The 23,424-nt window shown below is 39.4% G+C and overlaps 1 protein-coding gene across 3 annotated transcripts in view; it reads left to right on the top strand.

The window, feature by feature from the left end:
- The first annotated feature begins 12,893 nt into the window (after nucleotides 1-12,893).
- The window catches only part of fam222aa (family with sequence similarity 222 member Aa), a 62,933-nt gene continuing 52,402 nt past the window's right edge, over nucleotides 12,894-23,424 (top strand). Inside the window, exons 1-2 of one of the 3 annotated variants that reach the window (XM_051894323.1) lie at nucleotides 12,894-12,999; nucleotides 13,886-13,940. The gene's annotated coding sequence lies outside the window, so the exon portion shown is untranslated. Of the gene's footprint in view, nucleotides 13,941-23,424 lie in introns of all 3 variants that reach the window. The other 2 variants (XM_051894324.1, XM_051894322.1) reach the window with 2 other exon arrangements.

The raw sequence follows: 23,424 nt of genomic DNA, 5'->3' as shown, positions 1-23,424 counted from the left end.
GAAAGAGAGAGAGAGACTCCAAATCCAATTATTTTAGTATAGTACCACGCTTTTCCTTTTGAGGGACGGAACGTCTATATTTTGTTTTGATGTCGTTGTTTTTTTTTCTTAAAGACCAAGCCTCTGTCATGCTCTAGACAGGAAATCCTCTGACACTCAGGATTATAGTGCACAGGCTGTAAGGTATAGGTCAAAAATAAACTGTCTGCTCTGTTGGTGTTTGCAACACATGGAACTGGAAGAGAGAAAATGACAGGAAGAGAGAGAGACAGATCGTCCAAAATCACATACTGACTTGAGTATACTACGTTTGAATTTGAATTTACATCCGCCATGTTGTTACTGTCATGTGACCTACCAGCGTCAGCTGCATTGCTTCACTTCCATTCATAAATCCTCTCCCGTGGCCTCATGGGATAGTAAAGTGTCCATTGAATGCACACTTCAGAATCTCGGCGGAAGTAGTAGGTCATCCGGGGACTTTTCGCCTACTGTTTTTCGAATACTATATATTCGGACATACTGCTGTTTCTAGCATACTATACAATAGGGAAGTATTATAGTATGTATAATATCAAGACCTGAAATACACTCATAATAAAGGTACAGTTCACCCAAAAATGAAAATTATCCCATGATTTACTCACCAAGCCATCCTAGGTGTATATGACTTCTTTCAGATGAGCACAATCAGAGTTATATTTAAAAATATCCTTAGTCTTCCAAGGTTTATAATGGCAGATGCGTTTTTGTAAGAAAAATATCCATATTTAAAACTTTATAAATTCAAATAACTAGCTTCCAATGGACGACCGTACGCAGAATGCGCAAGTCGATTTGCGGGGGAAGAGTATCCTTTGACCTAATGCACAACGTATTGACGAACGCGGAGGCGCAGAGGATAGAGCAAAACAAATCACCGGTCACGGATTATAAGTCTAAAACTATAATTTTTAAAGAGAAATTTCAGAGGATTTAGATATAAGAGAAGAGGAGCTTGAATTTGTTGCACAGCCCTATTTGTCTGAACTGCAAGAGACGTCTAAGCTTACAATACTCCTACATCCTGCGACATACATCGCGTCAGAGGATTACTCATTTGGCGCAAGTTGACTTGCACATTCTGCGTACGGTCGTCTGCCGGAAGCTAGTTATTTAAATTTATAAAGTTTTAAATATGGATATTTTTCTTACAAAAACGCATCGTTTCACTTCAGAAGGCCTTTATTAACCCCCTGGAGTCGTATTGATTGCTTTATTTTTTTGGATGGATGCATTTTTGGGTGAACTATTCCTTTAATGAATAAAAACAAGTCCTAATATATTATGCAATGTTGCTTCTCAAGTAACTTCATGTTTCAAGGATTTTTAGATGTTAGCTGGAAAATTTAAATAAAAAATACTTGTTAAGAATAGGATTTTGCAGTGTGATTATGATTATGAATTCATATTATGAATATAAAACATTAATAAAATATAATAATATATATAAAGTATTAAGTGTATAATAAAAAGTATCAATAAAAATAGTAAAGTGGTATGTTTTTTGCAAATACTTTAGTGTGCTATTTATTTTTGTGCTTAATAGCTTAGCAACTTATAGAAAACACTATTGACAATAACTGTCAGTTGTAATTTCCTGTGTGATTTAAATGAGGAACACTTTGTACGACACACATAGTAGGACGTTACAGATCGGTCACTTCTGAGGTTACATTTCAGTCAGGATGCTGCCTTGGAAGCAGTAAGATTCTCACTGGGTTTTTGGAACAGAGCTTTTGTGTTATTAAAGATTTCTCTCCGAGACATGAGTGATGTGAATGGATTGGTTCTCTTAACTTTTCACCCTCTGCTGAATTAACATAACACTAGCCAGGAGGGAAGTGTGTTGCCTGGGCAACGAATTGCCACCATTTGCAGTGGGATCAGAGTTGCAAACTGCGAAGGGTAAAACCTTTAGCATCGGGTAAAAGACAGGCCCAGACGGTCTTACGCTTGTCAGAGCCTCCAGAGAGAAGCGAAATAGAGTGGTGGAATTGCTTTGGCAGTTGATTACATGGCCTTAAAAAATGGAGAGATTAAAACGCTGCATAAAGTCACCCAAAGGTAATCTCATTTTATCTGATGTGACTGCAGAGTTCTGCCTCTTTTCTCAGTAGGAAGTCTCAAAGGATCGGTGATGGAAACAGAAAAGACCTGAAATCCTGTGAGTCTTACATTCGTCTGAGCGAGCCGAGTCTCGGACTGCAAGAGATTCGCCGCTAATCAGCCGGGCCTGTTCTCGGCGGGGAACAGTCACTGATGAGAGCCACTGCAGATTAAAATGACGCATGATTGTAGATTGCGAGACTTTCAAAGTGTCTGACATTATAGCTCGGCTGCACGATGATTCCCCACACCCAGCAGTTTAGAGGCAGCCAGACAGGAAGTGCTGTTTTTGGCTACTGCTCCCGTCCAATCTCAGTCACATGGTGACAGTTACATTCCTCACCTTCGTTCAGAGGTGTGTGTGTGTGTGTGTGAGTTCTCAGCAAGAACCCAATTAAAGCATGTTGGGGGAAGGATTCCTTGACCCAGCCCAGCATTAGTGAATGACAATAGCTGCATTGAGAGAGACGCGTCTCCTGACAAACTGATTTCCAGGTGCTAAACAGCCTGCAACACCTAAACGCCTCCTCGAGAAAAGAAGGAGGGGAGGGAGAGAGAGAGAGACGGGGGTCTAACTCACGGTCTGAGATATTAAGAGGCAGAGGAAGTGCAGGGATGTGGGTGGACGGACGATTAGCAGCAGCGGTGCTTTGCAAGGAGGGGAGCTGGCCGCTTATCGTGCCAGCTGTGAAACAAATGGTGTTTAAACGCAGTAATACAGTAAGGCTGGAGCAAAAGATGGGGATTTGCACATAAAGACTGACTGACAGATGGAGAGGGAGGAGAGGCAGCCAACCTTTAAGAAAACAGAGGGGAAAGAATTAGATTCAGAGATAGACAGAACCAGGTTCAGGCGCAAAGGATCTTTCAGTGGGCATTATACAAAGAGATTTTTATGGTCAGAAATGAGCAGGTGCTACATTGGGAAATTTAGAAATTGTGAACAGGCATAGTAAAATTATATATATATATATATATATATATATATATGTAATATACAGTCAAACCAAAAATTGTTTTTGATATATTTTTACTAGTGGGTGCAGGACACTATAATTCCATTTATGTAAGTGAGGATAGCAAAATAAAGTAAACTGTGACATATTATATCTAAAATTTCTTCATACAGTGGACTGTCAGTAAATTTGATAAAAATTTGGAACCAAAAATTATTCAGACACTTTGACCTGACCATGTTTTGCTTAAGTGTTATCTGACATACATATATAATATGTATGTATGTATATATGTATATAACTTATAGTTATAACTTTTTCATTCAAACAAGTACAAGTAGTCATGCAGTTGTTTAAATCCTAAATTTTTCTTTATTTTTTTTTTTTTTTTATAATTATTTTTTAGCATTTTTATTCAGTTGAAGTTTTTGTGCTAACAGTGGAATTATTTCTTTTAAGATCTTAATTTTCCCTGCAATTTTGCTTTATTAAAAAAACCCTCATTTTTTAATGCTTAATTGAATTAACAAGTCATGATTTATTTTAATTGCCATCATTTTTCAAAACAAAGTAAGGTTATGTAAGTAAACAATTTTGCATTATGTCGATAGTGTTTTGTACATTTTTCCTGGCAAATTTTAATTTTATTTCTTCTCATATTGATTTTACTTCCCCACTCCACATATGCAAATGGCCCAGGTTGGCATTCTACTTATTCCACTGATGTGAATATTGAATATAGAACTGCTGAGACAGAAAAAAAGAAGAGTGGTAAAATGAGTAAAACGTGTACACTGGGAGGTATGAGGGCAAGTGGAGTGCCAGACATCAAAATTGCATTGAGAGGAATGAAACGTATGAGACAGAGAGCGAAAGAGAAAAGCAAGCATATTAACAGGCATAAGCGGTATGGAGAGACACCCCTCCAACAGCCAAGTGACACAGTGAACTGCATGGAAGGGGGGCCAGCGGAAGAGCAAGCATGGAAATGAGCACCTGGAGCTTATTTATCTAAAAGCTTCTTTCAGCTCGCACTTTTTATGGCATAGCAGGAGCTGACTAGCAATAAAAACCACTTTGTGAATCAATTATGTCCCTGGAATGGTATATGGACTATTTAATTGTACAGCTCTCCATCCTGTAACTTTACTAATTGCACAGCACTTCCTTCAGCTGGGCTCCCCCTCGAGTACTGATTGCATGTTACTTCTTTCTCTCTTTCTGTTGTGTTTCTAGTCATCTAATCTTGTTCTTCTCCATAAACCCCATTCCCAGAGGCAATATGGGGCAGGTAGTTAATAATGCACATATTTCAGACCAAGTGTTTCATGCTGAAAGCAAAGAGACTGTGACATTTCTTGTTTTATTCAGCTGCAAACCTATTCTGAGAAAACCTTCTAATAAAGCATAATTTTTAAGGTCACAAGTTCCCAGGTTCCTTTGAAGCATGTGCTGCCTTTTTTTTTTTTTTTTTTTTACTCTGCTGAAAGATGTTTCATGAATGGACTTAATAAAAGTGCCCGTCTGACCCTAATCAGACACACAATTGGTGATTTTAAAGCATGCAGTGAATGACCATAAGAATATCTCATTTTAGTCTCAAAGGCAAATTGTGAATTAGTTGAACTTTAAACTGCACAAAAGTTCAGAAATCCTGCCGTGACAGCACAGGGGTCTCACAAGTTGCATAGGGAACCACCAGGGGCCCCCCTTGCTTTCAAAGATGAATTAATGACTAGGGATGTGATAGTTTCGGTTTTGATTTTGGTTTCCAATGATTATGAAAACATGATGCTGCATTCCATTCCTTTCCTTTAAAGTTTTGCGTCATTGCCCTTCCTGTGTACGTAACATCAGTCAAATTATGTAACATGACTCTCGTAATATACAGTCTTCTGCCGGACGTGGGCAATACTAAAAAAGAGTTAAAAGCTTATTGAGCTGCAAAAGAGACGCTGTTCCCCATGCAGCTTTCTGTGCGCGCAATCCGAGATGGAGCGGACAACACGGACAAGTATAGGCTACTTTAGGCTTCGTGAACGCTTAAACGAACAAATACACACAAAAATATGTCAAAATGCCTGTCTTGGCAAAGTTTTTACTTAAACATAGTCGGTTATGTCTTAAGTGAACATAAACAGTTGGGAAAGTAATAAACTGAAAGTATGCTTGTCAGTTTATTAGATCTGTGCATTTTGTCTTAAAGTGACAGCAGCCCAATAAACCTGCTGCTTTCTGTGTTATTTAGGGTGTATGCATGCCCAAGCACGTTTGACCCCCATGGTTCATTTTACTAGTGTGATCGCTCCATACCGTGCCCCGCCCCACTTGAAGAAGTGGGCTCGGGCACAGTACGCATGTTCTGTAGTGTGATCGCTAACAGCACCGGAGCACGGAACACCTACTACTTTTGTGTGCACTACTGTCATCATTACGACAGCAAACATCTTCTATTACTACTTGGATAGTACACTTTTCAATCAATTTATTTAATTATAATATATTTAAGTTCATAGCAGGTCTGGTTCTCACCTTATTGATGAACAGGAATTGTAGTTTGTGAGCAAAGCTGCAAATTCTTCCATCATATGTGTTTTATAACTACTAACAAACAGCCAATATGCTAGTAATATGCATGCTAATAAATTAATAGTGAATATGTGTTCCCTAATCTAAAGTGATACTAAAATTTCTTCTGTGATCAAAGGCCTGTTTCAAGTGGAGCAGAAGTAGATACCAAAGGCAAAGCAGGGCAGAACGTTCTTCATTTGGACTTTGCACCTTTGCTATTGTATCCGTCTCAGCCTGCACCTATCATCTTTAAAAGACTGAGAGATGGAAAGAGATGATGATGCTCTGAGAGAGAGTGAGGTAGAGAGAGCGGAAGAGGGCACTTAAAATCCCAGATGGCAAAGAGGACCTGTCAGAATTAATGGTGCTGTATCAGGTGAGAAAAGAGGTGTGAAATTGGTCAGAGCAGAATGTTCTCCAAAATCACACATGATCAGTCTTCTTTTATCTGACCTCAGCGAGGGACAATAATGATGAACTGCACTCCTAAAAACACCCGATCATGGATCATAATGGAAAGTGCAATTCAATGCTCAATATTGCTTAATATAGCCATACGTGTACCCATATACAGTTTCTTCAAAAATTAATGGTACACAAAAGCCATGAAAATGTAGGTATTTCATTGCATTAGATAATAAAATCTCAAATCAAGTGGCATCTGCAAACCAACAAGTTCAGAAAGGTTTCCTAACAAAGTAACCACTTGTTTAGTTTTAACTAGCATTTATCACTATCGTGAACATGTTATCTTAATTAATAGGCATATCTTAATTTAGAACAAATGTATTGTTTTTTTTCTTATGGGGCTGTTGAATGCCCCATAAGAGTTCACCCCAAAATGAAAATTATCCCATGATTTTCTCACCCTCAAGCCATCCTAGGTGTACATGACACCAACACAGTCAGACATATTTAAAAATATCCTTAGTCCTCCAAGGTTTATAATGGTTGTGAATGGGGGGGCTGCGTTTTGAAGTAAAAAATAATGCATCCATCCATAAAAAAAAAAGTAATCCATACGACTCCAGTGGGTTAATAAAGGCCTTCTGAAGCAAAGCGATGCGTTTTTGTAAGAAAAATATCCATATTCAAATAACTAGCTTCTGGCGGACAACTGTACGCAGAATGCGCAAATCAATTTGCGGTAGAAGAATATCCTTTGACCTGACGCACAACGTAATGACGAACGTGGAGGCACAGAGGATAGAGCAAAACAAATCACGGGTCACGAAGTCTAAAACGGTTATTTTTAAAGAGAAATTTCGGAGGATTTCGATAAGAGAAGAGGAGCTTAAATTTGTTGCACAGCCCTATTTGTCTGAACCGCGAGAGGCGTCTAAGCTTACAATACTCCTACATCCTGTGACATACATTGCATCAGAGGATTACTCATTTGGCGCAAGTCGACTTGTGCATTCTGCGTACGGATGACTAGTTATTTGAATTTATAAAGTTTTAAATATGAATATTTTTCTTACAAAAATGCATCGCTTCACCTCAGAAGGCCTTTATTAACCCCCTGGAGTCGTAAGGATTACTTTTTTTTTTTTTTTTATGGATGGAAACATTATTTTTGTCTTCAAAACCCGGCCCCCTATTCACAACCATTATAAACCTTGGAGGACTAAAGATATTTTTAAATATATCTCTGATTGTGTTCATCTGAAAGAAGATAGTCATATACACCTAGGATGGCTTGAGGGTGAGTACTTTGGGATAATTTTCATTTTTGGGTGAACTATCCCTTTAATCTTATTGTTTGGCGAATGTTCTAAGGTGTGCAATTATTTCCAGGGAAATACATATGGTAGTTCCAGGCAGGTCTTGACAGCATTACATGTCTATATCACTTTGACAAATGATTTCAGTTATTTCAAAGGTCCTTACAGCCTACAACAACAGCAAAAGAACCAAAACCCACAACGACACTGACCAAGCAAATAAACAGTAAACAATAAGATAAAAACAACAAATTATTTCCATGTTTTTTTGGCCACAAAATTATGTTTTATTATGTACGGAATGGCACATACTCTCTTTTTCCCGCTCTCTTCCACTCACACACACATACAGTACGGAAAACACTCGCGCAGAAACGTGATGTCAGAGCTGCTCTGATGGTTTTATCAGTAAAATAGTTTAGCAACTTCAGTGCTACATGACATTTTTCACTAGTTAAGTAATAACGGCGCTGTTTTTGAAGCAGATAAACTCACAGCTTCGCTATTACTAGAGATGTTGCTGCTGAACACTGTTGAGAGACTCAATTCACATTAATCTCTCTCTCTCTCTCTCTCTCTCTCTCTCTCTCTCTCTCTCTCTCTCTCTCTCTAATAACTGCATTAATAACTGCATTAGTCTGCTATCAATGGCTCAAGCCTCCGTTACTAGCTGTAAAATTACGTTTTGGAATTAGCAATGGAGGCATGGCATGAGATGCGTAAGAAATTAGTCCTACACACTAGAGCGATTTAAGGACAAAAACCTGACAGATGTCTTGGAAATACAACATCTGAACAACGTCTTGAGATATGGTAACCTTAGTAAAAGTGGAATAATTGACTCCATTAAATTATTAGAAAATAATGCACACCCAAGATGTAACGGCCACTTCACTTCGCATTACATGTGTGTGCATTATTTTCTAATAATTCAACGGCCCGTTGTCAGTTATACCTTACGTGTAAACCTATTTATTTATTTGTTTTTTTAACCTGTTAGCATTCCACCATACCGCTCGTGGTAAACATACCCTTCAAAAGAGACCATAGGAATGCTAAGGGGTTAAGTGTGTTTGTGCCATTTTTCTAATTTTAAAGTTTTGTTATCTAAAGCCTTAACGTTAAAGGTATAGTCCAACCAAAATGGAAATTCTGTCATCGTTTACTCATCCTCATGTTATTCCAAACTTGTATGACTTTCTTTTTTATCTGGAACACAAAAGAAGATATTTTGAAGAATGTTGGTAACCAAACATTGACTTGTTCCCATTGACTTCCATTGTATTTTTGTCCATAAATGGGAACCAAAACAGTTTGCTAAACAAATATCTTTCTTATGTTCCACAGAAGAAAGAAAGTCATACAGGTTTGGAATGACCTGAGGGTGAGCAAATGGTGAGAGAATATTTATTTTTGGGTGGACTATCTCTTTAAAGCGGCTTAAGTGTCCAAAAGCTTTTTAGAGCCAGTATGTACAGCATTTGCCATAAATTGCATGTACAAAAAATGCATGTAGACCTTTATCATCATCCTCATTAATGTTAACCATTCCACCCTAACTACCATACAATTGCTGTCAGACACAGAGATCTCTCATGTTGTCAGGCACACTAATGCTCCGTCCTCTGTTAAAAGTGCCTTTAAAAGAGCCACGCATGATGCTGACACACGGCATGGTGAAAAAAGGCCTAAAAGGCCTGTTTCTGGCAGCTCTGTCCAAATCAGCTGTTGATTACAGAGAAAACTGGCAATTCACTGGTGGCTTCTGTCACAACGGAGACGCTTGGTGTCTGCAAGAGTCTTTTCTGTGGGAGAGCACAGGGCTTGGTGTCATGATCTTTTGTTCAGTTTTCTGGCCATGCAGTGCCTGTGACTTGGAGCTGTTTTGCATTTTAAAAGGAGATTGAGTTTTAGAAACATTTTAACTGCTTTATTTTCAGGCCAGGTGGAATAATTTCCCTTCACATTCACAGATAAAGGTAATCCAGGTTGAATTCACCTTTCCTCACAGGATGGCCTTATCTCATCAATATCCCTTTGTTATCTTACCTGGATCACAGCTGTCCCTTTGTTCTGCATTGGAAAGCCGGGGGAGTAAATGACTTTCAACAGATTCTTCAGGTAAGCAGACCCACCGGAGCCAGTGTGGGCTTTCACACCCAAAGGTTTAACACACACAAAGCCAAAATCCTCCACAGTACAGCTCTTCGGTTAGACTATCAGGGAACACAATGTCATTGTCCCTATAAAACACCCTATCTCTATTTTACATCTCAAATGCAAACTTTACCTATTGTAAAATTTCACTCATACTTAACCAGAGCCCCATATAACACAGTCTCCCTTTCTCGTGAAAGGCTGTTATTAAGATAAAATAATACGTTAAAAAGATTATAAAGTGACCCTGGCAATATTTAAATAGTGGGCGATTAGGAGCACAATGGTTCCTTACACCGTGTCCTATCCAGGTGCAAAGTTTGCAGAGACACGTAATTTGTCTGCACGCTGAAAGCGAAAATGCTACACATCCCATTAGAAAATATTTAATATTTGTGCAACAACACAATCACAGCCAACTGGAACATTTGTAATATGCAGCTATATTAAATTTTGAACCAATCCCAATTTGCTGTGCGCCCGACCTCCCGTATTTCTACATCCATATATTTAGGTTCAAATTGCAATTCTGCATCATGCTTCTTTTTTTTTCAGAATTCAAATTAAGGAATTGAATTTAAATAGGATTATCATTTAATTCTGAATGGTGCACAACCCTGGAAGAACATATGTCTGGAAAGATGAGATTAGTACCACTTGACATGGACTGGAATGAAAAATGATAGTTTGGATCCTTTTTAAAATAGGTAGTTTCTATTGACAACAACCTGTATACTCCATAGAGGTTACATTTTCTGCCTTTTAAATGTGGTCAAGTCAGGTGCTGCTCACAAACACCACAATTAAGTGTACTTGTGCTGCTAACTTCCATGGAAAACATACATCTCTCTTTGACCTTTACTGCTGAGCCTGAGGCCACACAGCGGCATCAGCCACCTGCAGTGTATGTGTGTGTGTTTGTGTGTGTGTGCGATACCTATGACCCTAAACCCGACTCCCTATTTCTCAATCTCATCAGATCACATCAGCAGCTCTTTTTTTCAGCTTGATATCTATTTGCCCTTGCCCTCCTCCATGCTCTCCATCATCACATTGCCTTCTCCCTCTCAATCTCTCTCTCTCTCTTTCTCGCTCCCTCAGTCTCTTTCTGTGTCCTCTGACCACCTGACACCCTTTCAGATCCTGTTGGCAGACAGCACACGTTTCACCTGGCAGTGGAATTCAGTGATCCAGCCCTATCGATGGCAGATAAATCAATGTTATCTCTTTTTCCCATGCCTCTGTTTCCATTGATTTCTCTCTGTTACCTTGCAGTTTGTGAAGATTCGAACCTCGCTCAATTAAACTGCCTTACTTCGCCAAAGGAACAAACCAAAACATAAGGCTGAGGACAAGATGAGGAGAGAAAGATCAAGGAAGAGGGTAAAGGAGGGTTGTCTCAGTTCAGATTCAATTCCTCAATGCAGCAGAAATGTCAAGTGACAGTTTTGTTAGAATGAGCAGTTTATCCAAAGCACAGATGGGACATTTTGCCATTGTGCATCTCAGAAGCTGGTGAGTCATATAAATGCTATTTACTGAGACAATCTTCCCGTATAGTAAAATCTCATCCATCAGAGAGCAGAAAGATGTAAGTCTATTTCACCCACATCCACTGATTTTGCCCATAACCACAAATAACATAGGAAAGACCAGGGCCAGTTGTCACACTTTTTACTCTGCATTGAGTTTATTTCTGTACCTTTTAAGTCTTTGCAACGTAAAAAAATAAAAAAATAAATAAATAAACTTGACACATGTTGACCTGTAGCGGGGCATGTTGTCTCAGTGGAACCTGCCATTAAAAAGGCTTTTCAGTAAAACCGTAACAGCAAAATAATTATAAAACACAAACCAACTCTTGAGACAACAAAGATAGAAAACTTTACAGTACAAAAAAAAAAAAATCAAACCATTGTTTTGATAAACAATAATTGTAATCAATACATATGAAACGTCACAACTTGCCCCATTTATGAACTTACCTTTGTGACAAGCACAAATCTACTTAAATACTTAAAATGATTTGTCTAAAACAATAAGCTTTGAGTGTACTTTAATGACTAAACAACCAGTTTCAGTAAAGTTTTACTGGAAAAACCTCTCCCTTTTTCTTTCAGGTTCTCAATAAGACTCCATATCATTACTATATACTGATTAAAAACTAAAATAGTTTCACACTGACCCAACAGGGACGTCTGCTGGGCTGATTTCAGATGTGAAAGGCATGGAAAGGCATTAGTAAGAGCTGCAGTCTGCTGTCAGAATTCTTCCTTAGGCCGTCAGCTTCTCCCTATAAGATCATCCTATAGGATCTAGCCTTCTCTATATAATTCTGATGTTTTCAATGTCAGACAGTCAGATTCACTGAAGCTTAAGGGAGAGGTTACATTGCTTTGAAAAAGATGGTACTATTTTTTTATAGAATAGAATAGAACTAAAGCAGTGTGGTTTGTGCTTTCTTTCATTTTCACTCTCTCCTATACCTGGTAACCATGCAATCTCATCTTTCTGAGAACAATCCATCGGTAATCAATTGAGCTCCAGCTATGACATGCGTGCGGGAGAGCATTTTATCTGTTGATTCCATAAGCAGATGACTCGACTAACATTCCGCACGTGTTTGCTCAAGTTTGATTAGAGTGGACGCAATTTGCAATAAAGATTGAACGCGAGCAGTCTGGCTGCATGAGCGCGCATAAAGCTAATGAATTATGTATGCGCGAGACAAAACAAATGTGTCAAATGTCATATTACACTGGATAATTCCCCACTGGCTCAAAAGCAGCATTTTAAAACGAGAAAAAGGCCGTATGCAAGTAACTGAGGTAAAACTGCATAAAAGTCATATTCTAGTACTTTTTTTTTCTTTTCTAAATAGCCTATTTACTTAGTATGCTAGTATATGCTTCACATTATTATTATTAGGCTATTAACAGTATTAAGGTGGACTTACGGCACATTTGCCGACTGCATGTACAAAGGTACGAAAATACAGCCTTTATGGGGTCAAAGTATACGAGTATAAGAAAAGGTTATTTATAAGAATATTGACCCTGCTGTGTATGTCAGTAAATGGTTGAATTTTGTTGTTATTGGTTGCTGCGGATGCCTATAACCGTTGCTAAAGCTGTCCCCAGTTTCACAAGCTCACTGTCCAGTCCCTGAGCGTTTATAATTTCGCAAATAATAAACGCGCTTTAACGTGACGTTTGGACGCTGACAGCGTCACCGTGGTAACAGCCCTCAATTACCCATGATTGGCCGACCCGTGGGAATATTTAAATTCCCCCTTAGCGCTGATTGGCTGGTGGGCGGTCTGTGGAGCCGTGAGAGTCTGCACCGTTCCGGGTTATTGTCAGTCTTGGCAGCCCGGCGCAGGGGGAGAGGCGCAGTGCCTATGAGCGAGTCACAGAGACGCGGAATATAGACAAATTATTGATGTAAGTTCATTAATTCTTGCTTGATATTAATATGAACAAGAGCTGCAACCTTTGGACTCCTTCAGAGGAATAATTAAACGGACATCGGAGTTGAAATCGCGACGGAAGGTTTCCGAGCAAGGGGATGAAGAAAACCGCTGGAAGTGAACGGTGATTTCTCTTCCCCAGGATTAAACGGCGTATATTAAATTCCCGCACCTGCTCTTCTGTTCAAGGAATATCGCCTTAAACACAACGAGGGCTTTCTAGTATATTCCGTGGATAAAATATTCCTCTTGATTGTATACGCCAAAGTCTGTTCGCTGTTTGGATTTAAGGACGTTTGCGAATCGCAGTTTATTTAATTGGCAAAGCACTTATTTATTTATCGGATTCGTGTCAGCAGAAAAGCTGTCGTTTTTTTTACTGGAGTTTGCAATTTTCTACTAAGCCTTACTCGGAGATTATTCCAGTAAGTAAACGGGTAAAGAAAAATCCTGACCGACGGAATCATTTACGATAGTTCAGAACGCAGTTAACGGAGCGCAGTTGACAGACGGCATTTTTTGGGAACAGCTCCTCACTTGATCCGCTGTCGCCTATTTAACAAGAACACAGATCGGATTCATTTAAAAAAACAAGAAGAAATCTTATCCGAAAGGCAAGCAAAAACTGCCCAACGATCCTGTAGAATAAGCTGGTTTTTTTTGTTTTTTTTTGGATGACTTTTTCCTTTTTTACGCGCGTGAAAAACGCAGATAAAAGGAACTCATAACAAGTCAACTGAATATACCAGGGATTATAATTTTTTTCCACTTAATCTAAGAACAGAATGAGATATTATTGATTTTTTTTTTTCCCTTCATTTCCCCTCTTCTGTTCTTTCGGCCGCTTCGCGTTCCCACAGTCCTGTCATCACAAACCTGCATGGAAATCTAGTCAGCACCACAGAGCGATTTATGGTAAATATACTCTCTCCTATTCATAATTTAAGCCTTAATTGATCTTTCAATGAAAATATACATGTTAAAGACCTTTTGTTTTTCCCATAATTAGGTTTTTACTCGTTTTTAAGTATGCAGCTGTCACAATTTAACGCTCTTCGAGACGTATACTTCAAGTCGCAGTAGGCTAATGCAGTGCCCTTACAAAAATGTTGTATCTTTTAAGTATTGTTAAAAAAAAAATATTATATTTTTAAATAACAGCTGTGGTTCATACCAAGTTACCACAGTTTTATCATGATAACACTAACTTTAGTGACTCGTGATTTAAAAAAAAAAAAAAAAAAAAAAAAACACGACAATGTACATAGTTAAACTCCACATGAGCGTTAAATTATGAAAGAAGTGTACAGTTACATTGCAACTAGTGAAATCTCAATAATGCAAAATGTGTGATGGCAACTTCGACTGTAAGTAACAGAATCGCCTCTGACTGAATGGTGATTTTCAGCAATGATTAGCTTCATTTGAATAACGCTCCGCTTTTGTCGTCATATAATCGTGTGAAGTGATATAGGTTGGCGTCTTTTGCGTCCCTGGCAGAACATATAACCTTTGTTTGAAGGTTTTACCTGTAATAAATAAAGGAAGTGCAGTAAAATGGAGGTGTCAGGCGCTGAATGGCCCCAGGACGCGCTTTGATGTGCACTATGGGTGTTTTAAAGAGTACGCTGACAGGATGAATGCGCTCAAAGCATAAAATCTGGTTACAACACGATGGCAGGCGAGAGGATCTGAATAAAAGGTGTGAAAGTCTTTTCCTGCACCCCCTCGTCTTAGTTTCAGCACAGAGTGTGTCAATGATTTCCTTTATGACTTAATCTCTAACTACTGAAATTAAATAGCGGTGCGGTAGCTTTAGTGGTTAAAGTTCTGGGCCAGTAAGTGAAGAGTTAGGTTCAAGTTATCACAGTTGTGCCCTTGAGCAAGGCACTTAACCTCAGGTTGCCTCAGGAGCACCGGCCCCCTAAAAGTAAGATGTTTTGGGTAAACGCTTGACTAAATAGTTTCAGGAGTGGCTCATGACAAGATGTGAAAGGTTTGATTGATTAAATGCTTTGTATGTTTAGGGCCCATTTGGATGGTGGGCTTGGTCGTGAACAGGCTTTTCATGTAAAGCTATTATCCTAGCACTCGGATGTCAGCTGTTCCTTCTCCATGCATCGTTTGCAGTTTCCAAGAACTGACGTTTTGCATATCCTATCTCTATGAAATCTAATCAGTGAACGCTCGGGTACTGGCTAAACTACAGCCTGGGTTTTATTTGGCCGTGAGAGCAGATCAGTTGGCCTAAACAAATGTTTTGTTTTTATTACAAGAGAGTTTAACCCGTTATTTGCAGTCTTTCTGAGATTAACTACAATAGTTAGTAAAAAGTTTTTTTCCCCAGGTCCGGCTCCACAGGGGGCCCCTGGGTGGGTTTGGCCCACCTAATCATGAGCTTGGCCCACCCTGAATGTCCTAAACTTTTTATTATTATTATTTTTATCAGTAACATGGTTATTGTTGGTTATGGTTATTCTGTGGCATTGCTGCAAAAAAAACAAAAAAAACAACAAAAAAAAACACATTTTGCAACCTTTACAGCACTGCTGCATGAGATATGTTACTCTATAGTCCAATCAATATCTGATGCAAAACAGCCTGAACTGAGGCATTTTTTAATATGAATTTATTCTTAAAAGCAGTCCAAGTAGTTTAACATTGCAAAATAAGTATAGCTGATTAAAAAACGTTATATAGACTGGTGTGAGTATGCATATTGATTTTCTGTCAGAAAAGAGAGGTTTTTTTTTTCTCCTCCCATACATCACAATTTGAGTCTCACGAGGCCCCCCGTCATTTCTCTGCTGCTCTGACTAATGCGATTGGCCCCGTGCTCCATGGTGGACGTTCCACTCTGCAAGTCATCACTCTGGAGGCTTAGGGCTCTGGCTCTTAGCTCGGCTCCAGCATGTGGTCTTCCTCAGGGCCTGGCAGCCTCATTACCCCAGCAGAGTCCCTCACTCTGAGGGCTGCGACTCCCTCCACCCGTGGAGATAGCACCTGTCAAGGAGTATGCTCACCACTCTATTGAATAAAACATTCAGTGATGTACGAGTGGAAAGGTTCACCTCCGGGGGCCAGAGTTGCCTCATTTCCTACTCCTGCTGCACATCCGTGACCCGCTGAGCAAATTGGCCCGGTATTAGCTCTGTGGCTCGATCTCACCTAAACAAATAGAGCTTCCAGCATAATGCTAATCTCAACTGAGCTGAGTGCGTGGGGGAGAGGGGAGATAGCTGGTGGCGAGATGGTATGGTCTAATATTTAGGTCACTGAATTGTCTTAGCATTGTTTCTCATTTTTCATAGCTTATTTAATTTTTCCGTTTTGTCAGTTTCTCGTTTTTGTTGACTTTTTCCACATCTGATTCAATCACATTGGGACATTTGCACACATTATTAGTTTTGAGTGAAACTTGTGTTTTTCCTTGTGTGCTGTAGGTACTTTTCCACACAAAGTAATTAAGAAGAGTATGACAATAGAAAACTGATGTCAAGATGTTTTGGAAGGACTTCATGCCCTGAAAGCCATCCAAAAAAAAAAAAAAAAAACTCAGTTTATTGTACCAACGTCAGCAGAAAGGTTTCTCTTGATGGAGAAACGCTGTTTGGGCGCAATTCAACCTCTGCTTACTGTATTGAACGGGAAAGATCTTAATGAGATTAAATCAAGAGCGAATTTCCAGAGGTATGAATTTGGACTCATACCCGTTTCACCGTTTCTGCCTCTGCCGCAGATGTTGATGGATAGTTTAATTTCAGTAGGATATTATTAAAGAAGTGTGCGCTGTTCATTTGAATATAGAGATAAGCGTGTAGATTGATTGATTGATGGCCATGGGGTGAAATCACTCAACCATTTTCTTATTAAAACCAGGGAGAGCGAGGGCTTCGCTCATGAATATCGTTATATTAGCAAAACTTTAATTTCCTGCCTTATATATTAATCTGTTTTTAGGTATTGTCTGCTAGTATAGTATTAGTTCCCTGGTCATATAATCAAACCTTTCTTTCTAGAAATCGACAGTGAGTAGCCTGCATACACAGTGCTTTTACCCCCATTCTTTAACCATAAATAGGCTTTTACAGTAACACATCTTTAAGAGCTGCAATGAACACGTGGCCTAATACAAGCACTCTTGCGTTTAACCCCAGTTCCTTTTTCCCTGGGGGGGGTTGGTGGAGCTGTTAGTTGGATGGATGGGGCAGGACATGGTCCTTGAACTTATCTCTCTGGAGCATCCAAACAGTGGGTCATTAGGTGCAAATATCCCACTATCTCTCAAGGATTGGGGCACGGCCTCATTCTTATGCGCTAGTTTTGACGGGACGATTGAAGTATAATAAGTTCATGCATGAAGGAAACATGCACATGTCTAGTTGTTTATGGGATTTGTGTGTTGTTTAATTCCCTTTTTGTTGTTTTCTGGTAATATGCAAGAGGTCATTGCCATCCAAACCATATGTTTGTCTTCTTTTGAGGTTCAGTTGAATTTTAACACAAGTTAGGGGAGGGTGTGTGGGGTGAGGCAGGACCTGATGTCGACCTTGTCCCATATTCAGCTGTCGCCCATGGTATTGTTCAAAATGGAAGCCCTGATGGTCAGAGTAGCACACACAAAAAGTGTCTAAACTTACTGGTCTCTTTTACCTTCACCAACAGAATGGGTCTCCATCTTGTGCATTTTTTGAAATCACTGGTACTTTGAAAAATGAATAGACCAATTTACCGTGGCTGCTGAGAAATATAGAATAGAAAAGAGTGTCAAAAGAAAATGTCTTTGTTAGTTGTGAAAGTGCGGTGAATGGATTGTGAATGCTCCTGTCTCGCTGCTCTCCTACAGAGCTCCTCCTGCGAGTATTGAGTGTTAAGGAGGTGCCATTGTTCCGGAAGAGCTATTATATCTGTGCCCCTGGTAATCCACAATTCCTATCCTCTCTCCCCCACTCCATTCCCCAAACTGTTCGTACAATGCTAATGTTCCCAACATCTGTTAACGTGCAACACCTGCGGTGGAGGCTGTTTGATTCTCTCCTTTATGGCATTCCTTTCTCCCCTGTCGCTACATAAAAGGCTCAGCCCGCGTTGCTTTCGTAGGTGATATTGATTAAAAGTGTCGGGAAGAAAATCCAAGCATGGAAATGGTGTCAAGATGCACCACTCTAAATGGAATTTCTGGATAACTTGTGTTGTTGTTGTTTACTTGACCTTTGCTTTGCTGCGGTTTCAATTTCACCAGCTTTATCCTCATCCAGATGAGACGCTGGGCTGCAGCTTGTTGATTTAGCCATTCCGAGGTCTTTCCTTCTCTGGCATCTCTGCAGCTTCAAGGAGATGATGATTTCACAACTTACTGAAGGTTTTTGCCTTTTCCGTACTTCTCAAAACATTGGAATTAGCAAATTATTTTGGATAGTTTGGCCAGAATCTTCTCTTTTTACATTCTGTTAAGGATAGAGCAACACTGAATTGCTTGAAAGTCCCATCAAACTCTCTTTGAGCATTTGAAGGAGCTGTTTTTTCCCCTTCAGGCTTAGAGAGAGATACCTGTGGCATGTTTGTCATTTAATGGCTCTGAGTGCAGAAGAAGAACGGCAGATTAAATGGTGTATGTACAACTTCACATCCTCTCTGCTTCATAGCTAATCGCACTAGCGAACGGGAATTATATTCAAAGAGCGCCCCTTTGAAGGGCAAATTGTTCTTCCTAAAAACAAACGGCTGTGTAATCGGCCTCTTGGGTAGATTGATTTCCTGCTGGTGACAGTGGGGGGATGCTGGGAAAGTGGCCCTGCACGCTGCTCCTGAAGGACTGAAAAGTTTGCCTGGGCATCAGTCATTGAGAATTATGGGAGTGTGTTTTTTTTTTTTAAAGAACTTTTCTGGAGAATTCATAGTGCATCCTGTTCCTCCTTGTAAAGGGAGCAGTTCAATTTCCATGAGTTACGGCTTAGTGTTTTCAGTTAGTGACTTTGTACTCCCTTCACTATTGTTTCTCTGCCAGCATAATTCAGCGAAATGCTTTCAGCGTAGCTCTGTTATATGCCGTTGCAGATATCTTTGTTCTTTACCCCATTTTTGCGAAAGATTTGGGCAATATCCTGACTCTCATACCCTCCCATGGTTCATTTCATCATTGTGACATGCTGTAATGAAACTATCGTTGCAATCCAAGGCTGGGCTGTTTAGACTAAATTTTTCACCATTACTTTAAGGGATAGTTCACCAAAAAAAACCATCATTTTCACTCCCTCATGTTTCTCCAAACACAAAAAGCGATGTTTTAAGGAACCTTTGTATTGCACTTTTACATACAACAATCTATTTGTTGTTCTCTCCACCCATAAGGCCTATAAACTTTTAAATTAGACTCTTCACATTTTTTTTTTCTCTTTTAAAAACTTTCACACAGTGATTTTTTTTTTTCTTTTTTTTTTTTTTTCAACATTCAAGCTTTGTCTTGACAAACTTTGTGTTTCATTTAGTTAAAATCCGAGCTGCAATTTTGCATCCCGTTTGCTACATCAATTCAAATTCATCATTATCAATTCAATTCTGAATGGCACACAACAGTGCTTAATAAACTAATATTAACATTAGTTGTGTAGACTTCTTTTTTTTTTTTTTTTTTTTTTTTTTTTTGCCTCTTTTGGAGTTGGACATATGCTTTAATTTTTTTTCTTCACATTGTTCAAAATATTTTTTGTATTCCGGGTAATAGGGGTGCATGATATTGAAGAAAAATGCGATAACTCGTAAAATAATGTGATATTCGATATGCGATACGATAATGCTTTAAGTGTATAAAATAAATGTAAATTTAAATGAAAGTCCCCCTGAAATCAAAATTTAAGTTTTTTAGCTTTTTGTATGAATATGTTAGTCTCAATGTTATGAATAAGCTGGTGTGTTCCAAAACAATGACTATAAGCATTCAAAACTTAGAGTCTCTCACTTCCGCTAAAATGGATCACGGATTTTCATGACATCACATCGCACTTCAGCTTCTCATCAAATCTTCTGTCCAATCAAATGCTCTCTAGAATCTGAAGTCTTGCCCCCTCCTACACTATCAACAGACATTGAAGCTGCGGCTGAAATCGATCATTTGTTCACACATTTACTATTTTCTATACGATGAATGGCACACAGTGCACTATATAGAGAATGGGTAACGATTCCGACAGTATATGTTTCCATTGACGCGAATGAAGTCTGTTTTTGCGTTAGTATAACGTGAACCGCCGCAGCGCGAGCACAGTCTGCTCTGGCCCAGGTACACGAGAGCACAGAGCGGATCATATCCGCGAGTCGGCTCAGACCACAAAAGGTATCGGACGCATTTAAATTCTGCACAGAATGCTGTATTTTAAAGTGATATAGGGGAGATTAGGAGGACAAACAGTTAGATATTAAAAGTAAACAGAGGTTTTACTGAGTTTAACGGCTCTGGCCGAGCTGTGATATAAACGAAACGCTATTGGCTATTTTTAAAAAGGGGCGGGGCTGTTCGATATATCGCCCTGTCTTCTTGTTTCAGTTGAAATTACGTCAACACATTGAATTATGCTGCGCATTCCAAGACACTTCAGCGGGCCTTTAAATATATTTAAAACCTGACAAAAAAAATGAAATAACCAGCATACATGTTTCACATTCTTTTTGTGAGAAGAATGGATCCATACAGCTGAAAGTGAGCAGCAGTGTTTTACTGTTTCATTATATAAAAAGTGTCATTTTATTGTCAGTGCAAACCTAACTACATTTGATTATTCAATTTCTGTTGTTAAATAAACCTAAAGTAAAAAATAACACTGCTTAGTCTTCACTGTATAAATTAAATATACACTGATTCTTATTAATGTTACATTAGTAATTCAGTCAAGAGCAGTGATTTTCTCTTTGTCTTTTGTTGTTTTATTAACATTAAGCACACAGATGGAAGCAGGTTTATGAGGCTGCTGTCACTTTAAGAGCTGCACGGATCCAATATATTGTTACACGCTGGCTATCTTTCTTAACTGTTTACTCCACTTAAGACATAATTGACTGTTTACGTGAATACTCACCAAGATGGGAATTTTGACATAACTTTGTGTTTGGCCATATAAGCTGCTGTAGAGAACTGAAATTAGATTATGCGCTTTCCGAGTAGTGGCTTTATCTGCATGTGAATTCTTTGCTTATTGCACCTATGCACATTATGGATGTCACACGTATGTAACAGTCATGTGTCCAGCCTATTCTCTGCTGTCTGCGTCAACCTAAAACTTGGACTTTTCAGAATCTTTTGAAGTATTAAAGTCATTCAGTTATCATAAGCCATTGCGATATGCATATCACAATATGTACATTTGCAATATTTCGATAATTTCTATATATATGGTGCAGCCCTACCGAATAAGAAAGAATGTCATACAGTTTGGAATAACATGAGGGTGAATAAATGATCGTATCATTTTTATTTTTGCTTGAATCAGGCCTGTTTGTGTTCCTGTGCTTTGTAATATTTGCAGCCTCACAACTGTTGCATCTCTCACGATCTCTCGCAACACAAGTGTTACATCTCTCACGACTTGAAATCCATAGCTTATCTTGGATCATTATAATGCTCCTGTTGACCCTTAAACTATGTCAACCCTGTTATTATAAAGAACGGTGTTATTGTTTGAACATATGGAGCTCACTGATAGGACATGACACATGCATGAGATATGGGCTTACTGCAGCACAAAACAGAGTGCCTGGTGTTCTCACGGAGTGGAAAGTTCTCTTAATCCCCCAGGAGGGTAAGACAGACTGCCCTGGAAGTCAAAGCTTAATTATCCGTCTGTCAGTCGGTCGCATTTCCAATAGCATGCCTATATCTTCTGTATTTAGTGCTATTGAAAGAGACATATACACAGCAAATGAGCTGTGAAAAGTTAACTGCTATGGTTGCGTACAAAATTATTTTGTGGAGGTACAATGAATAGAGTAGACGTATTTATTCGCCTCTATTTACTAGCAAGGTTGTCTGGCAGAGGGTGTGACTAATATCATACTCCCACTGTGCTTCTGAGTCTTATTTATTAACATTGTGGTGGGCAGCCTTTAAAGTGGGGGGAGAATTGCGTGCTTGCATTACTTTTCCAACATATTAAGGCTATTAAAATGTAGTGAGAGCCTTAGACTGTGACCTGTTTACAAATCCTGTTTAGTTTACTGCCAGGGAAAATGGGTTTTGTCATGTGGTGCGGTTGAAAGTTTAACACATTTAATTACACTCTTAACCGTGGCCACAAAGACAAAAGTTGATTCAGTTCGCATTCAAAGTGGGTTAACTAAATAAAGGTAGCGACATTGAACAAAAGTGTCATTGGCGGTGACTTAGATGGCCAAGAATCTCTTCAAATACATGCAATCTATATCATACACTCTGTGCGTTTTATAAAGGCAGTTAGTCAGCTTGTAGTGTCGTCGAGAGGTAATGAAATTTCCACCGACTGCAGGAAACAATGCCTTCGGCCTCGGCCGTTTGCGATTAGCAATCCCACACCCCCGCTGCCGACTTCACGCTGTGTGCTGGGAATGCAACACGTTATAATAAAAACTCTAGAGATTTGTATCACACATTGCCAGTCGTAGATGTTTAATTGTTGATGTCGTTAATGGGTCAGAATACAATATCTCACTCCTTCGATAGATTTGTGATTGAAAAAGCCATTGCACAGGGCTTTTCCCCCATGTTAATGTTATTGTTCAGAGACAGTGGCGACCAGCAAAGCGCACACAAGCCTCTAATGTAACGCTATTATTTCTGTACAGCGCTCCGCCGCTGTAGGCTGGGGTTTCTGCCATTCTTGGCCAGTGTTATTGCTCTTGTCAAAAGGTTCTAAACCAACAGTGATATTAGGCCCTCGGGCGTCTACTTTTCTGCATGCCTTCCTCTGCTCGAGCACAGGAGCCCAGGACGAAGACTGGACGGACACACACACACACCCAGCCAAACCTCCTGCTTTATTACCTCCTGCCTGCTGCTGGAATTGCTTTCCTCCCTCGAGTGAGCCTGGCATAGGCAGCTTTATTGTGTTAACCTATTTGTGTGTCAAGAGCGATTGCGCCACTTTTTATCACTGTTTGTATTTGGATGGGTGGAGGGGGGGTTATATGGATGGACGGTCACCTCGTTCTCCTCAGGGGGAGGGGTAATGACTGGTTGCTAAGCAATTTTTAGTCGCCCTCCCCAACCCTTTATCCATAGTAATCACTTTTATCTCTCAAAGATGTCATGTATAATTATGAGTCCACTCTCATTCTCTGAAACCCACCTAATGACGGCCAGGTGTATGAGAAGCCGGGCGTTGTGGACTGCCTGTTTACTGTCTAATAGAAATATTTCTAGAATTGCAGCAAT

This window comes from Ctenopharyngodon idella, chromosome 5 (assembly GCF_019924925.1).
Source record: "Ctenopharyngodon idella isolate HZGC_01 chromosome 5, HZGC01, whole genome shotgun sequence".
Lineage (NCBI taxonomy): Eukaryota > Metazoa > Chordata > Actinopteri > Cypriniformes > Xenocyprididae > Ctenopharyngodon > Ctenopharyngodon idella.
The sequence above is the reverse complement of the archived record's forward strand: the minus strand, read 5'-3'. Positions and strand labels throughout refer to the sequence as shown.